The following is a 25,584-nucleotide window of genomic DNA, read 5'->3' on the forward strand; positions in this document are numbered from 1 at the left end:
ATATATATATATATATATATATATATAACTTACGTTTATGATAAATAAATATTTTTTAGTCTATGAATATATAAATAGAGATAAAAGTGATATTAAAGTAGATTGGGACATACTGCCTCGGTTATTGACCCAACCGAGGCATAAAGTCCTGAGAAATAAAAATTTAAAAAATTCAGAAATCTAATGCTTTGGTTAGCTTGAACCGAGTCAGTATCCATCCCTTTTATGCCTCGGTTCTGAGCCGAGGCCAAAAGTGGTAGACTTTTTGCCTCGCTTGAATATACCTCGGTTCATGAACCACTGTCTATTGGCGAAAATAACCGTTGTCGTTTCCCCTGACTGCACTAGTGCATGAATCGCACACAAGTCGCAAGACTACGCGATGCCAACATCAATTCTCATCTTCTACTCGCGATTCACAAAACCAAAACACATACTAGCAAAAACCCTAAAATCTCAAATCGTGCCACCATCACGATTTAACTTGTGAAACCCTCGCGTAACCAAAACCCTAAAATCAAATCTCCAATTTGTTTTGATTGATTCACAAATTTCTGTTGTGATTGAACCCTAAAACAAAATTTCTAATTTCTCTTATTAATTCCGATTGAACCCTAAAACCACATTTCCAATTTCTCTTGATTTCCAAGTTTGTGTAATTAACTTTTTTTAATTTTTTAATTAAAAAAAAAAATTTCACATCAGACTTTTCTATTAGTAAATAACGTGAGCACGTCGTTTAAAAATGAAGATCAGCATGTTACATCAACCTTACATTAATGTTGTTGGGTCCAATTTAATGGTAGGAGTGTAATTGTTGCAATTTTCACAGAAATAAGGATCCAATTGAGACACCGAAAAAGAAAAGGATCAATATGAGATTCTTACCCGAAATAGAAACTTAGCGAATAATTAAACCTTAATATAAATATTAAAAAAATATAAATTTAATTAAAAAATATAAATTTAAACATCTAATAAAATAAAAAATTGAACAGAAACTTATATCATTCAAATTTAGAGTAACTTTTAACAAAATTAATCCAAATTATATATGGCAAATAACTTGAAGAGATAAGCGTAAAGCGTTAGTAAATTTTCGAACAATGATCTTTTCACATCAATAATTATTTTCCACACTAATTTGACACTACTCTTCGTTATTCTTAAATTTTTTGTTTTTAAATATAAAAGTTTACTTATTTTACAATCATCTTTTTTTCTAAAAAGATTTGTATATAATATATTTGAATGGTCGATTGTTAGGCCGAACAGTGAATCACTATATCAGATTGTCTAAACATTATGAAAATTGATTGATCGAATTGAAAGAAATTATCAATCAAAACTATTTCGTTAAAAGTTGAATGGTGTAATTACGCCAACCTTAATCGAAAACCTATCACAAAATTTAAATAGCTTTTAAACTAATTTAATTTTAATTATATATAAAACAAGGAGATAAGTTACTATTTTTACTTTCTAACATAAAAAAAATTCACAAATACCTACCAAGTACCTCTACTCAAGAAGATAACTTGACTTGAGTTAATCAATCAATTTAAGACCGTCTTTTTTTTTTTCCTAAATTTTCAGATAAAAACATCATCCTGTGTGAAGAAGAAAGAAGAATCGAAAGTAAACTGAAGCCACAGACAACATTATCATAATTACGTATAAAAGTTGGCAGTGCCAAGCTGAATATAGTTTTGGTGATGCGGGTCAATTTCACAAACTCTGGTAGAACAATTTCTTGAAAAGCTCCAAATGTGATTCTTGGAAGTGCATGGAGACAATAATGGATCCATCACCATCTGGGCTCAGAAGAATCACAGCCCTATCTTGCGTAGCATCATATGCCAATCCGAAAAACACAGGCTTTCCCAATCCAAAATCTGCTCCATACACTGGCATGCTCATCCAGCTTGTGATTTGAAGATTCGGATTCCCTGCAAAAGGAACATTTCTACGCTCTCCTTCTCCCAAGAACAAACCCCTTATGCAATCCAATTGCTCCTCTCCTAACACAATCCTCAGTTGTGACCTTATGTACTCATTACTAAGCTTTTCAATCGCTTCTCTTACCTTTTCTGCAGCATACCTCAAAGGCTTTGACACTATTTCTCCAACATAGCATTTCGGTGACACTGTTGCTGCCAAAGCATTCCCAAAGTAATTCCTAGGAAGAGGAGGAATCAGTCTGCTACGGATATCAGCATTGAACCGAACCACCGTTTCTTGCTTCTCTTCAAGTTCACGAGCCTTGCTTGCACATCTCCATATATGACCGGAAATAGCTTCAAATCTGCTATAAGCTCTCACCCCTTCTTGCAAGGGTTCTTCATTCGCCTCATTCTTCAGCTTCTGCACCTGTTCTTGCGTCAGTTTCAGTAGCACAGCCCTTGTCTTCTTGCTTTCCTCAGCGTTGATGTCAGAGCTTCCTAGTTTTAGTGGTAGAGGCTTCAACTCGGGGTGATCAAAGCACGGTGATGTTGATGAGTGTTGGAGTTTGAGTATTGTTCTATCCAGGTAGGGCAATTCATTTGGCTCAAGTGTCTCTCCGCGAGCCAGTTTTGCCCAGGAATTGATGAACTGAATGCCACCAAACCCATCAGCCAAAGGGTGACAGAAAGCCACTCCAATGACAAAACCTTCACCACCATGGAATCTTGTGGATTGCACAAGCAACAAAGGAATTTCCTTTACGGGTCGAGTGTAATCAATCTTTGGAACAAGCTCCCTGACAGAATCAGAAGGTGAAAAGTCTCCATAATCAGCCAATGATTTTGTGGTTTCGGCTTCAATAAAAGTGACTCCTTTGGCATTGCAATCCACTTGAATTCGACCAGTTTCTGCTAAGCTCAACCTGCCAGCAAGTGGGTAGTAGGGCACTAAAATCTGAGCAAGAGAGTTTATCAACCTCTGGGTGGTGCCATCATTGTGTTTTGCTTGGTATACATAGATAGTGGGTGTGTGACCTGAACGCACGACTTGGTCACTATCTGATAACCATAATTGAACTTTGGGAGTTTCTTTACTCGGAAAGACACTGTAAGAAGCAACAATGGCTACCATCTTTATGCTGGTGCGTGCTATTAGAATTGCATGTCCATGCTTATATATGAGTGTGTGTGAGAGAGAGAAAGAGAGTGTGACACGATTCTACAGCAGTTACCAACAAATAAATGCTTGGATCACATAACCACACGTTTCAAGTCTCTTCAATACGCAAACTTATGGATAAAAAGAAAATAAATGCGAGAAATGGAGCAAATTTCTAGCTTCAGGGTTAGATGTGAGGGTTAAATGTGAGGAAAGTAACAGACTGTCAAAATAAATGTAGGGACAGGTTGTGATATGACGAAATTAATAAGCTATTTATTAGATTACTTTATTGTTGTTGACAGGAAAGATGCATTGACTGTTTGTTTATCCCTGCACTTCTAGTTGATAGATACTGTTCATATATATGTTTTTTCTTATTCCTGTTTTAGAATATTAGATGGAAAGTATAGATCAATATTTAATAAATATTTTAACAAAATTGTATGAAGTTTTTTTTTTCAGGTTTTTTATCAATATTAATTATGCTAAGTTTATATTGAAAAAACTTGAATTTTATTTGATTAGTGAGTAATTCTCATGATAATGTGTTCCGTAATTAATTTATTAGCTCAAATAATAATTAATTATCTTAATAAAAATATTTTGGTTAGTTTCTCAAAAAATTTATTATTAAAAACAAATTACTTGTACATGTATAACCACACACGACCAGATTTACGTGAGAAACATGGTCATCTATCAATGATGTACCGAATGATTTGATTATTATAAAATTACCATTAACATTAATTAACTTAAAACAAATTAGGGTTACTAATAATTGTTGGATTGTGATTACATTCACTACAAGAAAAAACGTTATAATATACGGTCGAAATCCATATATAATCTAAAAGATCCTGTTACATATAAATTATATACTGATATGATCATAGATATAGAGCAAACATGAAGAGTTTAAGAATGACAACAAGCATAAAAAGAAATAACATAGGTTTCTACACTTTCGTTTACATGTCAACAAAAATATCCAATTCTTATTTCGTTTTAATTCATTCGTTTACTATGTCAAATTGGTGCTACTTCATTCACTGTTCCGTCCAGTGCTTGCTGTTTCAGTGATTCAAATCTGTTTTGCTATATGTGCTTGCTGTTTTGGTGGCTGGAATTTCTCTACTGGATGTTGTACTTCATCAAGAAACTTTTAAGGATGCTCAAAAGCCTTCAATCAAGTGCCTAGAAGTGGTTAAACGCTGTTGTCCAGAGGCTACAACCAGCACCTTCCAACACAAGCAATAAGCATCTTTGAAGGTCTTTAACAAGTAGGCTTCTAATTCCTTTTGTGTGTTCCTTGTCCAGCTATTAATTCTTGTCTTGGCTGGTCTGTTTAGAGTCTTTCTTGCCTGTTTTATCCTTTGCTTTGAGTATATGTGTTCCTCTTTAAGAGTTTTCTAGAAAAATTTTCTTGAAATTGCACTTGCTAAGAGTTCTTTGCATCATTGCTTATGCATGCTGAATTGAGATGGATCACCTTGGGATTTAAGTGTGTAGGCTTTGCTTGTATGGTTTGCATTAGTAGAGAGGTATTAAACAAAACAAATTTCAGCTTTGATCAAACACACATAGTCACTTTAACCATGCTTGGCCGATACTAGATACAAAACTGCATGAACCAATAAAATCCAAATCTTTTTGCTTTGCCTTTGCTGGTCTGGCCGAGACATTTCTTCACTGTTTTGTGTGTTTGGCAGCTGCATTTTGAGCCTCTTTTATCATCACTTTACAGAACATATAGGTTTGAAGCATGCCAAATTATTTCCACTCATTTTAAGGTCTTTCTCTTCATGTATGCATAATGTTTTTGGTGTGATTACCTCTAGTTTGTGTAATTTTTGTTTGCTGTAGTATTTTTTTTTCTTCACATGTGCCTTTGTTTTGACTCCTTCATTTCATTATTGTTTTGTCTCTTATAGTTTCTAGTGTGCTGCCATTTTTTCTGTGCCAATTTTCTTGCTTTCATATGTTCCTTTTACATCACTTGTCTAGTAGTTTTCACTTGCTTTTTACCTCTTGAAGTGCATGTCTCTTGGATTGTGTTCTTTTATTTGTTGAGGTTGGATTGTACATCCTTTCACTTGTCTTTGTCACTGATTTTGTGCTCTAAAAATCTAACTTTGAGACACCATTCTATCTTGAGTGAAGAGTGCAAGTGAGTGGAGTGATCCTTCCTTTGTTTTTTTTGCTAAAACCGTGAGCTTTGAGCCAAGCAAGTGCTGCTGTTTTGAGTGTCCATTGTTGCTGTTTCACGTCATTATTTTGCTGCTGTTCTAACATTTTTTTTGTGAGTTCTTGCTGCTGTTTGGTTAGCATAATGTCTACATGTTTAAGGCATTCTTCCTCTAATGAAGATAGTTATCAAGGAAGTGCTTCTAGCAAATTGGACATGGCAAAAACTCTTCAACAACTTCAACATCAACTTGATCCTCTTAGTAGAAGGATGGACAATGAGGATAAGATGAAAGGAAAGCACACATAGACACCAAGAGCGCAAGTCCACTCCTCATGGTCATGGTCCTTTCAATAAGCATCAAGAAGATAGAACCATGGACCAATACCTTCCCTTGCCAAAAAGTGAACTTGCCGCTCTTCAAAGGAGAAGAAGATCCTTCACTTTTTTAGATTGGCTAGCTAAAGTAAAACAAGTTTTTGATTTGTATAATGTAGATAATGTTTTACGTGTAAAATTAGCTACATTAGCTTTAGAGGAATACGCCATGCAATGGCTAACTAGGATGAACATTACCACCATGGACTCACACGTGAACTCTTGGGAACATTTTAAGAACATTTTCTTCCAGCAATTCGTAGCTCCACACTACCATAGGGACCTCTTGGTTAAGCTCCAATGACTTACTCAAGGTAGACGAAGTGTGGATGAGTATGCTCGTGAGCTCAAAGTGATCCTACTGTACTAACACAATTGAAAATGAACAAACAAAAATAACAAGGTTTATTAGTGGACTTCATAGAAACATCCAAGATTTAGTTACACCCCATGATAATGAGAAGTGAAATGTTGTGATTCATAGAGCTATCAAAGTAGAAAAAAAAACTCTTGAGAAAAGAAGTTTCCCACACTAAATTTTCAAACTCCTCAAGAGATGTATTCTATAATTCCTCATCATTAAAGGAGCAAGACAAAGATGTTTCTAGGAAGCTTTCTAATAAGTCTCCTCAACTTTCTTCTTCACATAATTCATCTTCTAATTCCATATCTCTTTCTAGACCTAGCCATCTTAAGTGTTTTAAATGTTTAGGGAACAACCATATAACATCTTCTTGTCCTAACAAAAGGTCAGTGTGCATAGGGAAGATGAAATTGTCACTATTGAGTCTACCTCTTCCTCACCTTAACAAATTTATAGTTCTTCTTTCTCATCAAGTGAAGAAAAAGTAAAGGTCATGCTTCATTGATTAAATAAGGACATTCAAGATAGAAAAGAGGAGAGAGTAAAAGAGAAAGGAAAGAAAGAGAGGAGAGAGCAAAAGAAGAAAATGAGAGGAAAGAAAAAGAGGAGAGAGCAAAGAAAGAAAAAGAAGAATTTGTAAGAGAAAAGGAGAAGGCAAAAGTCCTAGTTACTAAGGAAGTGCTACTGAAGGCACCTTCTACTCCCATCATTCTAAAGGATTCAAGCCATTTTAGGGAAGTTTTTCAATCCTTCCACTTTTCTCCAATTATTAAGCTTTCTTCCTTTTCCAAGCTCTTTTTGTGAAAATATTCCATCTTTTTCATCCCTTATTTCCACTTTATCACAAACGATTTCTAAATCATATCTTGAGTTAATATTTTCTTTCCTACACTTAACTCAAGACAAAAATAAAAGTTTTTCTAAAGAAGGATTTCTAGTTTTCACTAAGAAAATCAATCCAATTCCAAAGATGCCTTCTTTTAATATTCCTTGTCTATATACATTGTTTAGAAAACATCAATTCATTCACAATATGTTTGATTCTTTTTGCAGGTTAAAATTTGATCCAGGAGGAGTTCCTTTGGATTACAAAAGAAATAAGTCACTAATCTCTCTTTTTGTAGGTTTTTCAAGATTCGAGGTCGAATCCTCTCCATCCTAGGGGGATGATATGATCATAGATGGAGCAAGCATGAAGAGTTTTAAGAGTGACAAGAAGCATAAAAAGAAATAGCATAGGTTTTCTTGGGCTTGTATTTTGCCTATTCTAGTTTCTAGTTTCTTTCTCTTTGTTTGGTTGTAAAGAAGCTTATATATTCTTCTTTTCTTTAAGGTGCAAGCAATGTGAGACTTCTCATAGCTTGGACTTAAAAGAAAGAACAATAAATAAGTCTCTTGTTCACTTAGTTGCTTGTAATGCAAGTTAGCTCATGTATAGTTGTAGTTTTGATTTCTAGACTCATTAGGAAGCTTATAAACCCTTAAAAAGTGGAAGACTTAAGAGATGTGGGACTTAGAAAAACTCTTAGGTGCTGTTGTCCAGACTTGAAGGCATTTCAAGTCCCACATCCTTTAGTTCTCTCCACCTACTTCATCTCTTAAGGCTATATAAGCAACCTAAAGGTCTCTTTTGAACACACCTTTGATTGAATGAAACAAGAGTGATTTACATTCATTTGCTTATCTACTTTGAGATAAAGTTCTGTATCTTAGTTGTCTTTTGGGTCTTATCTTGTGCGAGCATGTGGCGATCCAACCTTGGCACTTATCTTGGATCATTTCAAGTGGGGTGTCTTCAATTTCCTATCCTTTCTCTCTTCCATTTTAATCTTTTTAATTCCATTGCTTAATTGTTATGATTAGTCTTAGGCTTATCTCTTTCTAAGCATGCTATTCCATATCATATAAGGACAAAAATCCGTATATAATGTGGTCGTAGGTAACATTACATATGGATAATCCGTATCTAAGTTACATACGGATATTCCATATGTAAGTTACATACAAATTATTCGATGTAAGTTATATACAAACAATCCGAATGTAAGTTACATATAGATTATCCATATGTAACTTACATACGGATTATGCGTATGTAACTTACATACGTATTATCCGTATGTAACTTACATACGGAGTATTTGTATGTAACTTAGATACAAATTATCCGTATGTAATTACATACTGATATGTATGTATGTAACCCTCCAAGCACATTAGCAATATATGGTCACTTGTTTCATTTTCAGAGACCTGAACATTCTCTTTACGTAATACTTAAACACATATACTTGGTAAAGATTTCACAGGAATACTAAAAATAATCAGAGAAAGATTTGACAAAATACTTAAATATTGTTTACATGATATTATCAAATGTTATATAAAAAAGTTCTAGATCGTTTAATAGATATATACATACAAATTCTAAACATGACTACTACTAATAATCACAATAATCATTTTGATCTTGAGGATGTTGTGGTTGATGTAGTTATGGTTGATCTTATGGTTGGACATCATTCTATATGTGATTTTGTGGTTCATCTTGAGGTTGAAAAAATTGTTGTGCTGCTACGACTATCGGAGGCAGAAGGTACTGCATAATGGCTCTAATAAAACCTTGAAATTGTCTCAACTGTTGATCATTGCTTGCTAATTGCGTTTGGAGGTTATGAATGTCCTCTACATGCAATTGTTGACTAGAAGATGACTGTGTCTATCGTATGTAACTGTCGACACAATCATCTTGAGTACTACTAACATTTCCAATACTGTATACGCGTCCCATGTACCTTCCACCTACACCCTCTAACCAACATTGGTTCCTCAGTCTTTCCTCCTCTGCAGGATCTAGGGGAGTAGATATTGATGCACCAACAGATGCAGTCTCATATATTACTCTAGAAAATCCTTTTTGAAAATATTCCTGTTAAATGAAAACATGTTTGCGTTAAATAAAACTAAGGCTTAAAACATAATACCGAATGTAATATTGAATGTAATAGAGTACTTAGTAGAAACTGACATGTGTGCGCCTAGAACTTTCATCGACATATTCTCGTATTGAGTGACGTATATGTGTCTACTGAAAGATTTCGTCAACATGCACTGAGTGACCAAGCTCCTATGACTGCAAATAAAAAATGACTTCTTAACAATTATATTGTAAAGTTTATATAAGTACAAATAAGCAAAACACTAGAAATGTCATACCAAACGAATTGCGTGGTCATGCACACTAATAAATCCCCTAGTGTGCAAACAACCACCCTTCTCAGATATCCGATTTTTCTTGGTCGTATCACACTTTAAAGACCATTCCAAACAATATCTCCCATCCACTCAAGTTTTTTTCTATGATATGCCTTGGAGTGAAATTTGTTTTTCACCTTTTCCTCATCCTCATTTTTCCATGAAACCTTTCTCTATTATTACAATGAATATGTTGTTAGATTTATTGAAAAAAGAGACACAGAACAAACAAAGGAGAACATAGCCATGTCACACTCCTACATGTTCATAAATTCAAAACACAATAATTTTTGTAAGCAAAACTATCACAACATTGTCATGCATCAGGTTTAAAAATATTGCTATGTTAACTTGGCTAATTATAACAACCCGTAGTGTAAGAAATGTTAGGCCTATTTCTCTTACCAAGAGGAGGGGGGTTGGTGAATTGGTTTTTAATAAAAATGCTTTCTTTTCCTAGCTTTTTGAAAATCTTTAGAATGATATTTAATACACAAGACAATAATGAAAATAATGTAGTAAAAATGTCAAAGGATAGAAAAGAAACATACATTTTTATATTGGTTCGACCTCAATGCCTACATCCAATCCCTTTCAATCAACTTGAGATTGCAAGACCTTCCACTATAAAGATTTGAGTTAAATCAGCAAGACTTACAGAGACCAACTCTCAAATGTAATCTTCTCTCACTACAGGAAATGCACTATATACCGAAGGACTAATACCGATGGCCTTTAGTCCGCCGGTAATATCGATTTACCGATGAATTTATCAAAGGGCATGTGAGGTGGTGATTACCAAAGGATTACGATCGCCGATATAAGCATCGACTTAATGAAATGAGAATTTGGGATTTCCCTCTCCCATTGTCCCAAATGTTTTCGCGCAACTTCCCCACAAGTCTTCCTCTCTCCCTCTACCCCAAGCATCGGAGACTTCACCTAATCTCCATCGTTCAGAACCCCGAACCCTAACCCCTTTTTTCTTATATCAATGTGTCAACATGAGGAGAGTTCTGGTGAGGAGGGTGGTCATTCACGGATTACATTGTTGCAAGGGGGATGTTCGAAGGTGTTTCTTAACGAGGTTGTTGTCGCGGTGTGACGACAGTGTTGTGGTGGCGTGACGACGGTGCTGTTGGAGGTGCTAATACACATAGGGGGTGTCGTTGTCGTAGAGGCAAGTTCTGTATTTTGGGAATGATGGGGATATTGTGTATGAAGGGGTGATAACTCTCCAATTTTGCATATTTTTCTGTGTTTAGGAGTCTTTCTTAGCTTCTTTTAGTTTTTAATTGTTTAGAATTAGGCTAGTTTTATGTTTTTCCCTTAATTCTTTAGTTTTGTTTAATTTTAGTTAAAAATAGGTTTTTAGGTATATTTTTAGTATTCTATGTAAATAAGTAGGAAATTAATAATTTTTCTGAAAATCTTTCAATAAAAATGTTTTGTTTTAATTGCATAATTTTTCTTCTTTTTCTTATTTGCTGTTTGATTTTTTTAATTATAGATTAAGCCAACATTTGGGCCTCTGATGCTGAAAAGAAGAATTGATGAGTTGTTTTTTACAGAATACAATCACTCAATCAATCATTCAACAAACATGCATTCATCAATCAATCATACAAACAATTATTATGCATGATGCAATGAAAATACAGCAGTTACCACTTTCAGAATCTCAAGAATTTTTTATTTCATCATGGTAGTTCTTCCTTGAGTTGAATACTGCTTCAACAGCAGCTACTACCCTACAAAACAATTAAACATTTTTTACGCTGGTACCCATTTGAATTTGGGTCCTGTCTTGTTAGTTTCAGAGAGTTGTTCCTTAGGGATCCACCTATACTTTCCTTTTGGAACACCAACTTTTCTATAGTAATAATTTCTAACATTATGACCAATATTGTTACAATAAAAAGCATGCATGAGTAACATGTTTACTAAGATCAACAAATTTCTTTGAATTAAACCTATTACTTTGAGCCTTATAACCAATTCCTTGTCTGTAGATAGCTCTACCAGAAGCTCTTAGAACGACATCTAAGTTTTCTTTTCCCTGTGTGAATTTTGCTAGAGTGCTAGTTAAGTAATCAATTTTTTCAATATGAACAGGACATTTTTCACATTCTTTTTCAACTATCTTTGTTTCAGTTTTGACTATCTTAGCAGACTCTAAGGCATTTTTTAACTCCTTTTTCAATTTGAGGTAAGTCGATTTACCTTATATTGGAGTCACATAGCCTTTGCGTGTATTTCCTGAAACGCATCTAGCAGCATGTCATACTTTACTTCTATTGGCTCGTTTTCAAATTCCTCATCACTGTCATAATCAGTTCGTGCAGATCCAACCATGAAGCAAATATTTGACTCTTCTTCAATGTTGCAGTCCTCATCGCTTGAAGAATCAGAATCACTATTTTCCCAGGCAATGTATGCACTCTTTTGATTCCTTCCTTTGTCTTGTGGAAATTTTCTGCTTCCCTTTTGTTTGATCTTCAAGTCTGGACAATCTGGTTTGATGTGTCCTTCTCTTTTACACTTGTAGCGTTGGACAACACTGGTTCTTGAACTTTTCTTTCCTTTTACAGGACCTGCATAGTCAATGGTGGAACTTTAATTTTTCATAAATCGATTAAACTCATGGTCATTATCTCTTTGTCATGCAGTTCTGTTTCTAAGTCAGCTTCAGGTTCAAGATTCTTTGCAACTTTCTTGCTTGTGGCCTTTAGAGCAATTGATTTCTTTTCTTCAATTTCTTCCTCCTTTAGCCTTCCAAGCTCCAATTCATGTTCTCTAAGTTTTCCAAATAAGGTGGCCATGTTCATGCTGGTCAAGTCTCTTGATTTAGATATTGTAGTGACTTTCGGCTGCCAGCTTCTATTGACGCTTTTCAATATTTTGATGTTGATTTCCTCCTTGTCAAACACTTTTCCAAGAGGCATGAGGTGATTGACTAGGTGTGTGAATCGCTTCTGTACTTCATAGATAGTCTCTCTCGCTTTCATTCTGAACAACTCATATTCCTGTATGAGAGAATTCTTTCTGGTTCTCTTTACTTCATTTGTTCCTTCATGTGTGACTTCAAGGACTTCCCACATCTCTTTGGCCGTCTTGCATTGTGATATCCTAAAAAATTCATCCGTTGTTAGTACTGATGCAATCAAATTTCTAACCTTAACATCATATTGACCTCTGCAGTTCTCATCTTGAGTCCACTTAGAAAAAATTTTCAAAATATCTTTTCCATTTAAAACATGAGTGGGCTCATATGGACCGTTTAAAGTCCCAAACTCCTTCATCCACCTATTCAAGAAAGATTTGCATCCTTATTTTCCAAAAAGCATAATTTTCTCCAGCAAATAGTGTTGGTCTATTTGTCGAAGCACCTTCACCAAAGGTCTGAGAATTGAAAGCCATTTTCCAGGATCAGTCGATTCACCAAAAATAGTAATCGACTAGTTTTTCAAATATTTTATGAAAACTAGCTCTGGTGCCAATTGTTAAAATAGAATGGCTTAATTTCTCACACCAAGAGCGGGAGGGGGGGTTGAATTGGTGAAACGTAAAAACAAAGTCTTTTAAAGTCTTTTTCGCAAAAAGTGATGCCTTTAAAGATTTCTTAAAAGTACAAAGTAAAGTCGATTAAAAGTAAAAGAGTAGGGATCAAAAAAAAATTTTATACTCGTTCAGCCAACCTGCCTACATCTAGTGTCCTTCCAACCACAGGAAGCAAATGCACTATAATGATCAAGGTTTTTACAACAAGGCTTTTATAGAGACCTCACGTCAAAAATATAAAACACATCTCTAACCCTCTAATCAAATATAGACAGTACAATAAAAAGACCAGCAACAAGAATTCCCTCTCCTGTTGTCTAAACCCTTTGAGACACCTCTCAAAGTCAAGAACGTCGCACACTCTTCTTCCTATGGTCACAACAGGGAACCTCAATCCAATCTTCACAAGATTATAGACTCTTATCTCGCAGTTACACCCAAATGTGCAGAATTGATCAGCGCTTTGAATACATAGCAAACTTGCTCTTCAAGAAATCACAAGGAGATGATCACCACGGTCACTTCTTGATTTTTGGAGCTCTTTTCCTCTTTCTGCCAGATAACACTTTCTGAAAAATATCATAAAAACTATTAGATTCACAAAATTTCTTACAGAAATCAAATTCGCGGCAATTTATAGTATAACACATCTCTGACGCATTTTGATCGACTAAGCTACTAATGCAGTCGAATATAACAATTATGTTATAGTAGTTAGCAGCAGTCAAAGCAATTAATTGAATTCGCAATTATTGTAGTTGAATGACATTTAATGCTTGGTCAACATATTTAAAACTATGACCGTTAGACAGTTATATCAAGCATTAACAAAATTTCAAAACAGTAATAGACTTAGTCGAATGCAACATGCATATAATCGACTATGTAACAGTGTAAATCATAGTTTTGAAAAACTTTCTCTTTGAAAAATCTCACAGCACACTTTGAAAAAGGTTTGTGCAGCATAATCTGGAGTTCCTCTGCCTCCAGTCATGGTTATATGAGTATTGTCTTTGTTGCAGAGTTTGGATAAACCAAAATCAACAACTTTAGGATTGAAAATTCCTGTCCAAGAGAATATTTCCTGGTTTTATGTCGTAATGGATTATTCTGTGTTGGCATTCCTCATGCAAATAAGCAATGCCTCTAGCTGTTCCCACTGCAATCGCATGAAGCTTTTCATATCCTAAGGTCTTCTTTTCGTGGAACAAATATCTATCAAGAGAGCCATTACCCATGTACTCATACACCAGTGCTATCAGGTTTTTTTCAAAGCAAAATCCATAGAGTCTAACAAGATTGAAATGATGAATTCTACCAATCGTTCCCACTTCTGCCATAAACTACTCCTCGATTTTCTTGTCTGAAGTCCCTCGCAGAACCTTCTATTAAAGAGTAATGCAAATTCTAGAAAAATGTAGAAGCTCCTTAGATAAAAGAATTGAAATGTAATACAAGTTCTAGAATATTCTAGAAAAACCTAAGATAGGAAGAAAAATCAAGAATATTCTACATAGGTAAAAATCTAGAACATTCCACATAAGTTGTGGCTAGTACGTTCTAGAATAATCTATGGGTCTATAAATACCCATGAACATCTACCATTTGATGTATGAAGCCAACATCTACCATTTGTATGAGCTAACATCTACTACAACTAAAGACAACTACAACACTTCTTTCAACTACTACTTCTACATTCTACTATCTCTACATTTTCTCTACCACATCAACTACTCCTTTCACAACCTTCAAAATACTAACAGTGGTATCAGAGCTACGTTCGGTCATCTACTGGGCGTAGATAAAATTTTCAACTACCTCAAACAAAACTATAACTCATTCTACTACTTCCAAATATATTCTCAACACATGGCTACTACTAATCAAACATCATCAATTCCAGTACCTATTTTCAAAGGAGAAAATTATGATTTTTGGAGTGTCAAAATGAAGACATTCTTCCGCTCTCAAGATTTATGGGATATCATAGAAGAGGGATTCAATATTCCAGAAGACACCTCTACTCTTACTGCAGCTCAAAAGAAGGAGTTGAAAGAAAACAAGCAGAAGGATTCAAGGGCTTTATTTGTTCTTCAACAAGCAGTTGATGAGACAATTTTTCCAAGGATAATTGGTGCCACAAGTGCAAAACAAGCTTGGAATACAATACAAGAGGAGTTTCAAGGAAGTGACGAGGTACGCAATATTAAACTTCATTCTCTAAGACGAGAGTTTGAATTATTAAGAATGAAAGAATCTGAGACCATTAAAGACTACTATTCTAGAATAAAAGAAATAGTTAGTCAGATGAGAGCCTATGGGGAAAATATTCTTGACAAAAAGATCGTTGAGAAAATTTTAATTTCTATTCCCCAAAAGTATGATGCAATCGCAACCGCGATTGAACAAACAAAAGATTTGGCTACATTGTCAGTCACACAACTAATGGGCTCTCTTGAAGCTTATGAACAAAGATTGAAAAGGCATGAAGAAGACTCGGTTGAAAATGCCTTTCAATCAAAACTAAAATTACGGTCTCAGAATAAAGAATATGAAGGAAATAAAAGTAGAGAAGAAATTTCTAGAAATAAAGAAAATCCTAGAAGCTTCTCGAAGACTCGTCAAGAAAAATATCCTCCATGTGGCATATGTAAAAAGACAAGTCACTTGGAAAAAGATTGTTGGCATCATGGAAAACCTCAATGCCACTATTGCAAGAAATTTGGTCACGTAGAAAAGTATTGTCGTAATAAAAATAAGTATCAAGCAAACTTTGCGGAAGAAGATAATCAAGAGAAACTCTTATTCTACGCCAATCAAGAATCTTCTGGTAGAGAAGGAAGTTGGTACTTGGATAGTGGATGCAGCAATCACATGGCGAAAGATCAAAGCATCTTCAAAGACATTGATAAATCTGTCAATGTCAAAGTTCGGCTAGGAAATGGCACCACAGTGGAGTCTCGAGGCAAAGGAACTGTCATGGTGGAGACAAAGAAAGGTACGAAATTCATCAAGGATGTTTTACTAGTTCCAAATCTTAAAGAAAATCTTTTAAGTATTGGCCAAATGATGGAGAATGGATATTCTCTTCATTTTGAGAAAGATACATGCAAAATTTATGACAGTAAAATGATAGAAATTGGCCAAGTAAAAATGGAGAAGAGAAATAGAAGCTTTCCTATAAGCTTCAAACCTGGAACTAATATTGCCATGAAGGTAGAAGTTGATGACTCATGGCTTTGGCATAGGAGATTTGGCCACTTCAACACACATGCCTTAAAACTTCTATATACGAAAAACATGATGAGAGATCTTCCATGCTTGAAGGAGAATAATGAATCATGTGAAGGATGTCTCCTCGGAAAACAACATCGATTACCATTCTCGACAGACAAAGCATGGAGAGCAAAAGACTTATTAGAGTTGATTCATACCGATGTTTGCGGACCGATGAGAACACCTTCACATCATAACAACAGGTATTTCATCCTCTTCATCGATGACTTCTCTAGAATGACATGGGTCTATTTCTTAAAGGCAAAGTCAGAAGTTTTTGGAGTATTCAAGAAATTCAAGGCCCTTGTTGAGAAGCAAAGTGGAAAACAACTAAAAGTACTTAGAAGTGATCGTGGCAAGGAGTACACATCTCACGAGTTTGACAAATTCTGTGAAGATGAAGGCATAGAGCGACAACTTACAGTCGCATATACTCCACAACAAAATGGCGTGTCAGAGAGAAAGAATCGCACAGTTATGGAGATGGCAAGATCAATGCTGAAAGAGAAAAGTATGCCTAACACTTTTTGGGCTGAAGCAGTTTACACTGCAGTTTATATTCTAAACAGATGTCCAACTAAAGCAGTCCAAGACAAGACTCCTATTGAAGCTTGGAGTGGGAGAAAGCCATCGGCTAAACACCTACGAGTATTTGGATCTATCTGCTACATACATGTTCCTGATCAAAGGAGGCACAAGCTTGAAGACAAAACTATACGAGGAATATTCTTGGGATATAGCACACAATCAAAAGGCTATCGAGTCTACAACCTACAAACGAAAAAGCTCATCATCAGTCGAGATGTTGAAGTTGATGAAAATGCTTCTTGGAATTGGGAAGAAGAAAAAGTTGTTAAAAGCAACATTCTACTTCCAGTGCAACAATCTCAAGAAGAAACTCAAGAAGAGGTAGAAAATTCATGTATGCTTTCTCCACCTCCACAACAAGATTCTTCACCTGAATCTAGTCCTAGAAGAGTAAGATCTTTGGTAGACATATATGAAACTTGCAATATGGCCATGATTGAACCTAATTGTTATGAAGAAGCATCAAAGCAGGAACTATGGTCAAGGAAATGGAGGAAGAAGATCAAATTAAAGATATGTTACCAAGACCAAGATTTGAACTACTGCACACAATGCTTGGAGTTACCGAATTTGCATTAAGGAGGAGTATTAAAGAGTAATGCAAATTCTAGAAAAATGTAGAAGCTCCTTAGATAAAAGAATTGAAATGTAATACAAGTTCTAGAATATTCTAGAAAAACCTAAGATAGGAAGAAAAATCAAGAATATTCTACATAGGTAAAAATCTAGAACATTCCACATAAGTTGTGGCTAGTACGTTCTAGAATAATCTATGGGTCTATAAATACCCATGAACATCTACCATTTGATGTATGAAGCCAACATCTACCATTTGTATGAGCTAACATCTACTACAACTAAAGACAACTACAACACTTCTTTCAACTACTACTTCTACATTCTACTATCTCTACATTTTCTCTACCACATCAACTACTCCTTTCACAACCTTCAAAATACTAACACCTTCACTGCAACAATAGTCCCATTACTGAAAATTCCCTTATAAACTGTTCCAAAACCTCTTGACCTCAACAAGTTAGAGTAGTTATTAGTTGCAATCCTTAGTTGTTGATCAGTAAACCTGATTGGCTTCTTCCTTTCCATGTCGTTAAGAAATTTATTTATAGTCAGAGTCAGAAATTTTGAACCAGAAAATACTGATCTATCATTCTTCTGATGTCTTTTTCTGCACACAGAAATCAAAATACCTATCTTCACCAAAATCACCACTACAAAATGTTAATGTATGATTAGAAATCTTGTGACCAAAGCTCAGAAAATCACCACTAAACATAGTTAAATTCGTTGAATAAAAAATACCACCATTAAAATCTTACCAACTATGATCGTAACCTCAATTACTGCACTATTTGACATTTGACAAGATAACAATTCAAACTACCAAAGTGATGTTTAGGAATTGTTTGAAAGAAAGAAAAATAGCAGTTAAATTTATATATGTAAACTACCATGCATACTAAACCAAGTAAAAACTCAAAACTGCACTAAGTAGCAAATAAAACTGGAATGTAAGTATCTAGACAACTTTAAAATGCTAAAAGACTAATAAAAACTAAACTAACTACTCAAATTGACTTGGAAATAAAAATCTGCCTATAGCAATCCTAACTAAATGTAACAGTATTTTCACAATATCATTTCATCTCTACTTTCTATTATTGCTACATTGATATTGAAAATCTAAACCCAAGTCCAAATTTCAATATGAAATTCAATAAACCAGAAAAATAAAATGCATTGTAGGTTTGTAAACAAGTTTTAAATGTTAAAAGAAAGTTAAGAAACAACCTAAAACTTACCTCTCTACAAAAAGTCAAAAATTATTCACTATTGAGAATCTAAAACTATGCTAAAACTAATCTCAAATCATGTAAACTGCTCTAAACTAATGGATGAAACTGTAATGTAACTATCTAAACATGTTTTAAATGGTACAATACTATAGAAAACTATGGTAACCGATGAAAATAGGAAAGAAATCAAAATGTGGTTATGAAAACCGGAAAGATGCACTATAAAGGTCAAAAATTGCAAATTTTATATTTAAAATCAGAAGTAAAAGAATCCCAACAAAAATGTTTTTGGTTCTTCATGAATAGTATATTAAATTAGGATTAATGTTAAGTTCGGATTAATCTTATATAATTTACTATTCAATTAAATAAAATAGTATCATATTAAAAATAAAATTTAAAAGATATTTATAAATATTAAATATAAATTTAGATTAAAATAAATATTCATAAAATTTGAACTTATTATTTAAATTTTATTGCAATTATTTATCTAATATTATATTGGGATAGTGTATAAAATATTGGAGTAGCTGTGGATAACTATTAAGTAATATCTGGAACTATGTTTGTTGAGGAAGAGTAATTGTTCATGCACCTTCCAATGTTTATTTTTATCCACAAAAATATCATAAATACTTCACCGGTCTTTAAAAGTCAATTAAAAGATTTAATTAACCGACATTTAAAAACTATTTATTTAACCGACATTTAAATGTGTATTGGGATTTTTTTCTTAAATTTATATTTATATTTTTACTTAATAATAATAATAATTACAATATTAAAATAAATAAAATGTATAATTTTAAAAAATATTAAAACTTTATTTATTAAAAAAAATAAATAAAACAAATAACGAAAATTAAAATAGAAAAAATTATATTAGCCGTTAGAAACACGGTTAACATATTAAATAATTCGAATATGGTAACCTTATTTACGGTTAACATATTTTTTTAATTTTTTTATTTTAATTTTATATGTTTTATTTATTTATTTTTAATAATTAATATTTTATAAATTAAAATATTATAAAATATTTAATTATTTGAAAAATATTAAATTAATTAAATATTTATTATATTTAAAAAAATACTATTAAATTTAAATAAATAGTTTTTAATTTAGTTTTCTAATTTAAAATATTAAATTTTAATTTTTTTAATAAATTTTATTATTATTATTATTAAATAAAAACAAAAAATAAACTAAAGAACTTTAATTAATGTTTGAATGTTGGTTAAGTAAATTTTTTAATTATTTAGTTAAGTAAATTTTTTAACACAAATATTTTTGATATTTTGGAGATGCATGATCAACATTCGAAGGTGTAGTAAGAATATCTAGTTGAAGAAAGTTTGTTGTTCAAAAAAGTTGGTTAACTTATTGGGTTATGTGATTCTCACTTGGAAATGGTAATGGTTTCTGAGAATAAGTTATTTGTAAGTTGACAAGTATAAAATAAATTCTTAATGCCGATGGTTCTAATTTTTGTCACTTTGTTTTAAATGGTTCTAATTTTTTTTACAGATGTTGAATGTAGTTTTAAACATCGTAATTTCTGTTCAATTAAGTCTTTTTACAAATGTCATTTAAATAGTTAACAAATAAATGTTTAGCTGTGCAAATCATCCTTGACATGTCATCATCATTTCTTACCTCCATAAATTTTAATTTCTCCCTATACATAAACCCTAGCCACCATCTAACTCTAACCGTCGCCGCCGTGCTCACGGCCAGCCACCATCTTCGCACCTCTATCATCAGACATTTCGAAACCCTAACCAGATGATCACGCCACCACCACTGTTGTTCATCTTCTCCATCCAGCAACCACCCAAAAACACCATCATGACCATCTTCCCCTTCTTCCACCGTGAATCGTTATCAACATCTTGTCGCGACAACCATGATCGCCTCAACGAGACAGCGAGCCATGCACGAGCTCATCTTCTCCGTCAAGTCTTCAACCTGCAAAGGGAAATACAGAGAACGAAAAAGCCAATTGGAGCGGAATTGCCGCCGCAAAAGCGTCATTCTCCATCAATCTTCATCTTCTCCAGCCATCGTGAAGTTGCTCTTCGAAAAACCAAAAAAACCAAATCGCAGACAAGTAACCACGAGCAAGATTGGCATCGCGACGCTCCTACATTTCGAAACCCATTCAGTTTTCCTCTCGCGACGCAGGTGTAAGGAATCTTTTCCCCCTTGCATTCAGAAACCCTGATTTTTTGGGTGGGGAAGGGGATGCCACGTGACAGTCTCTCATTGGTTGTGTCATGTTTTAGTAAAGGGAGGTCACCAGTTAAATGACATGTCATGTCATTCACTGATTGCATAACTGGACATTTGACCGTTAATGATTTAAACGACATTTACAAAAGAGACTTAATTGAACATAAATTATTATGTTTAGGACTACATTGAACATCTTAAAAAATTAGAACCATTTCGAACAAAACTGACAAAAATTGGGACCATCAATGGTATTAAGCCGAAAATAAATAAGGAATATGTAAAAATTTATAAGAGTATTGTTTTCAAGATACACTACTGGGTAAAGAATAAAAAAGATAAAAAAAAATGCGTAGTTGTTTTAGTTTTACTTTAGATATACATGTTTTTCTCATGATAAATCCAAAAGAATTCCTAATAGATTCATTTAGGTAAACATTTACTTTGAGACCTTTCACTTTTTTAAAAATGGTTGAGTTAAAGAAAAGTGGAAAAATCTAATAAAAATTTTGCAATATTATTTTGGAAAAAAATTATAAATTTAGATTTTTATGAATTAATTGACTTAAAATACTTTGAGCAAGATCTTTGAGATGTCATATTTTTATTCTATATTCAAAATAAGTATGTAATGTTAACAAGCACAACAGAATAAATGCGATAAAGATTAAGAAAAAATATAGATATTTATATAATTTACCTTAAAAAGGATAGATTCACTTGCTTAATAATAAGATGCTTAATAACTTTCAAACATCACTCTGACCTTTGTACTCGCTTAAGCGATTCACCTCTTAGGGTGTGTTCGGTTGAGGTGAATTGTGGGAGATGCTTTGGAGGAGAGTAATTGAATGGATTTATGGAGATATGAGGATAATATTTTTGTTGTTTTTTTAGTAGATTTGGAGGTAATTGAAAGTGAATTTGAAAGTAAAGTTTATGAAAATTAGTGTAGGATTTGATTGATGTGATAAATTTAAAAATTTTATTTAATTGGTAAAAATTAAAGATTACCAAAATACCCTTAGTTATTAAAATAATATAAAATGATTATTGTTAATGTTATATTTATTTGTAAAAATGTTTATAAAAAGTAAAAATTAAAAATAATTATTAAAATTAATTTTTAAAATATAAAAAATTATAATTTAGAGATTTTTCATAAAAATGTTTTAATTTTTCATATTAATCCTCGATAATTTGGAGGGAAGAAATCCTTTTATATGAAAATGTTATATTTTAAACCTATTTCTATAATTATTACTATTTTTATTTCTGAATACTGCATATTGATGTTTACTATGTTTTGGTAATTTTAGCGAATTCAAATTCCACATTCTTGGGCGGTGCGGTGTTGAATATAGTCATCAATTGGGGCTTTTTTCCTCTGAAATCAAAACCCTCGTTTCCAATTCTGTAGGGCCACCTCCACCTCCAACTCATCCTCTTTCGTGGTCTCATACCTCGTCAACAACTGTGCCTTCTCCCAAGAAACCGCTCTCAAAGCTTCCTGCAATCTTCATTTTTCGAAACCCCAAAAGCCTGATTTTGTGCTCTCCTTCTTCCAAAACCACACATTCTCCAACTCTCATATATCTCATATCCTTGAAACCATCACGCTGGAAGCCACCCCAACCACGCATGCAATCGAATACTTTGGAACCGAATACCAAGCTTCTTCTTCATGGGAATCGAATATCAGGATGTTGTTATTGGAAGAAGATTTTCGCAGAAACCTTCATCCTCTTCTCCATGCCACACATCTCCCTGCTCTCCGTCGTCCTTTTCTCCACCTGCAATGATGTTTGCGTCCAATGGTGGTCGTAACAACACACCTCCATCCTCTGCGGCCTTCTCCTCAACTCCAAGCCACCGTTGCTTCCATGGCGGATGAACACGTTTGACAGCGACACCACGAACATCATAACCGCATCACCCCATGGACGGCCAAAAACACGGTTCTGCTAACCCAGTTTTGGCGATGGAGCTAGTATTCCAGCTATGGGGAACCGATTACTGGAACCAGAGCATACAGGTGCCATCCGCAAAACCGGATACGAAGCACGCAGACCCGAGGCTGATAGCTATATGGATTCGGTTACGCGAAGCATGTAACCGAATACACCTCCTTTGCAAATCCTTCCTAAGGCTGAAACCGGATACGCTTTACAGTGGAACCGAATACATCAACATCTCTTCTGCTTCAAGCTTTCATCTTCTTCATCCGCTTGCCTCCTCATCATCAACCGCCTTCTTCATTGACGTCCAAATACCCTTGTCTTTGTCTTCACCGATTGCAGAATCGAATATGTTTCAACGTTTTCTTATATTATGCATGCCTTTAAATGGCTCTGAAATTAAAGAAATAGCACAAGGCATATAGGACTTTTTGATATAAATCATCGCAAATCTTTGCAAAATTGCGAGATGCTAAAAATAGTACAATCCTCGCAAATCCCTGCTTTTACCTGCTTTTCATTCTTTACAAATCACACCAAGCGAACAACGTTTCTCACGCAAATCTATTCTCGTTAATTCTCGTCTACAGTGCAAGCGAACACACAAATTAGTAAGTTTATGACACATTTATACATAATCTAAATTTATAGAATTATTATTTAATCTAAATTAATTATTAAATGTGATTATTTAATTTTATAAGTATCTCTTAAAAAATAATACTTAATTTTATATATTTTATTATATGAATAATTTGACACACTAGGCAATGAATTAATATCAAACTACATTATTATAAAAATTAAAAAAATGTTATTATTAATTTAATTGAATTCAACTTAAGATTGGATGAGAGATTAAAATTTATTTTCACATTTTTTAATTGTTCAAAATTTATTATTAATTTGTTAAATTATAATATTTTAGTTGTTTACATCAAAACTATTAGCTGTCACAGTCTGCAACTTTTGGGAATGGGTATGTGACTTTCTACCAACATATTTGTGCGCAATAACTCCAGCAGGGACAGTAAGCTTTTGTACACTTTCTGCTTTTGTTAAAGTAACTATACTATAATAAAACATATAAGTTTTAGGCTTTGTTTTTTTGATAGATTTGGGGGAGATTATTTAAGTGGATTCGAGGGTAATTTTTTAGTTGTTTTTTTGAGTGGATTTGTGGGTAATTGAGAGTAGATTTGAAAGTAAAGTTTGTGAGAATTAGTGTAGGATTTGATTAATGTGATAGATTTTAAAAGTTAGTTTAATTGGTAGAAATTAAAGATTACCAAAATACTCTTAGTTATAAAAGTAATATAAAATGTTATTTATAAATGTTATATTTAATTGTAAAAATGTTTATAAAGAAAAAAAAATTATGAATAATTTATAAAATTAATGTTTAAAAATTATAAAAATTAAATAATCAACTTATTTTTAATAAATTAGAAAATATAATATACCTAATTTTATTAAGATGTAGATCTTTTTAAATTATAATATTAAAATAATTATACAAAAAACTGAAAAATATATAGCCTGTAACCTTACGCGTTTGCGTAACCGGTTACGCGTTTGCATAAACTGTTACGCGTTTGCCAGCCATCCCTGTGCCAAAGTTAATAACGTGCACTCGCATGACCTTTGACCAACAGGAAAAAGTGTGCATCTCCCTGCAGCATATGCCAAACCTTGTAATATTTTATGTTATTATCTATACGGTATTATGGAAATGGCTCAGGACAAATGTGTAAATGTGATAACAATCCGCTCAAATCATCTCAGTAATGCGAAGATCGATCAAACCGTGTCATCCCGCAAATCCATCCTTTTTCGTCTTCGACAATCGCTGCAAAGGAACACGTTCAGCTCCTTCCATCGTCGCTCGCAAATCACTGTAAACAGTGAATTCCCTTCAACCGAACAAACCCTTAGTCTTGAGATGATTGTTTTTAATTTATATTATTATAATTTTTTTAATTTATTTTATTTTCTAAAAGTAAACTAATATAAAATTTTTAAAGTGTGAAATTTTTTGAAAACTTTATAATAATAATTGAAAAATTATTAAACTTTGCAACACAAATGTCGCGTTTCTAGAGATAAGAAATTGAGAAACGTTTTGCGCACGGCTTGGACAAATAACATGAAATAAAATGTTTTCTGTGTGTTCTTTTCTCTTTGTTGAAAAATGTATCGAAATCGAGTAACATATCTTTCTCTACGTTGAAAAATGTAACCTTAAATTTATGCGTAACATATTTCTTTGCATATAGCTGTATAAAGAGGATTTGTTGAAGACAAAAACAATAACGGATAGAAAAATTATGTTAATATCTCATGTCAAAAAGAGGTGAATTGGATTTTGGTTTAAAAAACTATTCTTTCAAAAATTTTGTAAAATTTGACTTTTTTTAAATCAATAAATCAAGTATATGAATCAACAATAAAAGAGAAGGAAAATCAACACAACTTTATACTGGTTAGGCCAAACTTACATCTAGTCTTTCTTCAACAACTTTAGTTGAAGAGATTCCACTATAATAATAGAGTATACAAGATTTCTGTACACCTTGAGAGCAATTTCAACTCTTAATGCAGAACATTACGGTTCTCCTCCTGGCCAACAACAATTGGAACAAAATTCACTTGATTGCAATGTAGACACAGATCCTCAAATAATACACCAGAAGTGCAGATATGATTAGCAATGTATCAACTCAGCTTTCTTGCAACAATCTTTATAAATAACCCAAAAGAGATCTTTGATTCTTCAAGACTTGTTCTTAGACGCTCCAACAATCAATACTCAACAAACAAGTTAGTTATGAAAGTGAATGTTCATGTAATTGT

At 33.4% G+C, this 25,584-nt stretch overlaps 2 pseudogenes; both read right to left on the bottom strand.

The window, feature by feature from the left end:
• Positions 1-1,543: 1,543 nt before the first annotated feature.
• Positions 1,544-3,416, bottom strand: LOC124820009 (hydroxycinnamoyl-CoA:piscidic acid hydroxycinnamoyltransferase pseudogene; annotated as a pseudogene).
• A 10,333-nt stretch (positions 3,417-13,749) lies between these two features.
• On the bottom strand, positions 13,750-18,098 carry LOC148198260 (rust resistance kinase Lr10 pseudogene; annotated as a pseudogene).
• Positions 18,099-25,584: the final 7,486 nt, after the last annotated feature.

This window comes from Vigna umbellata, chromosome 5 (assembly GCF_029865625.1).
Source record: "Vigna umbellata cultivar VRB3 chromosome 5, Vumbellata_1.0, whole genome shotgun sequence".
Taxonomy (NCBI): domain Eukaryota; kingdom Viridiplantae; phylum Streptophyta; class Magnoliopsida; order Fabales; family Fabaceae; genus Vigna; species Vigna umbellata.